The sequence below is a fragment of the Coregonus clupeaformis genome, unplaced genomic scaffold, assembly GCF_020615455.1.
Source record: "Coregonus clupeaformis isolate EN_2021a unplaced genomic scaffold, ASM2061545v1 scaf1694, whole genome shotgun sequence".
Taxonomy (NCBI): Eukaryota; Metazoa; Chordata; class Actinopteri; order Salmoniformes; family Salmonidae; genus Coregonus; species Coregonus clupeaformis.
Genome location: NW_025535148.1, coordinates 52,501 through 53,272, shown reverse-complemented (window position 1 = coordinate 53,272; position 772 = coordinate 52,501).

Sequence of the window (772 nt, the reverse complement as noted above, 5' to 3'; positions counted from 1 at the left end):
TACATAGCATATTGTCCAAATGAAACAGATACATAACAAAGCTAGTCAACCCTGTCGGCTGCATTAGGCCACAAGTTCTCGTCCATAATCACACCGTATGGCCTCTCGCGCAACACACCTGGGAAAGAATCTCTTTGCACGCCCGATCCGATCCATCCCTGGCAATCTTCTGCAGAGATATCCCAGGCATCCTGCATTCATTGCATCCAAGAGTGACATTTGATCATGTGGATGGTGGTCATAAACTTTCCACCTCCCATGTGGAAAATAATTATTCTATGGGGGGTTGAGGAAGGGAGAGTAAAGGGGGGAGGAAAAGTGACACCATCCCGGGATGGGCTGCAAACCACTCTGTGACGGCATGGGAGTGATGGAATGCCACATTGTCCCATACAATCACCCAGGTTTCCATATTTCTTCTGACTTGCCCTCTTTCTCGTGAGTGGCGCAGTGGTCTAAGGCACTGCATCGCAGTGCTAACTGTGCCACTAGAGATCCTGGTTCGAATCCAGGCTCTGTCGCAGCCGGCCGCGACCGGGAGACCCATGGGGCGGCGCACAATTGGCCCAGCGTCGTCCAGGGTAGGGGAGGGAATGGCCGGCAGGGATGTAGCTCAGTTGATAGAGCATGGCGTTTGCAACGCCAGGGTTGTGGGTTTGTTTCCCACAGGGGGCTAAAAAAAATATGTATTCACTAACTGTAAGTCGCTCTGGATAAGAGCGTCTGCTAAATGACTAAAAATGTAAAAAATGTAAAAATGTTTCTAAACACA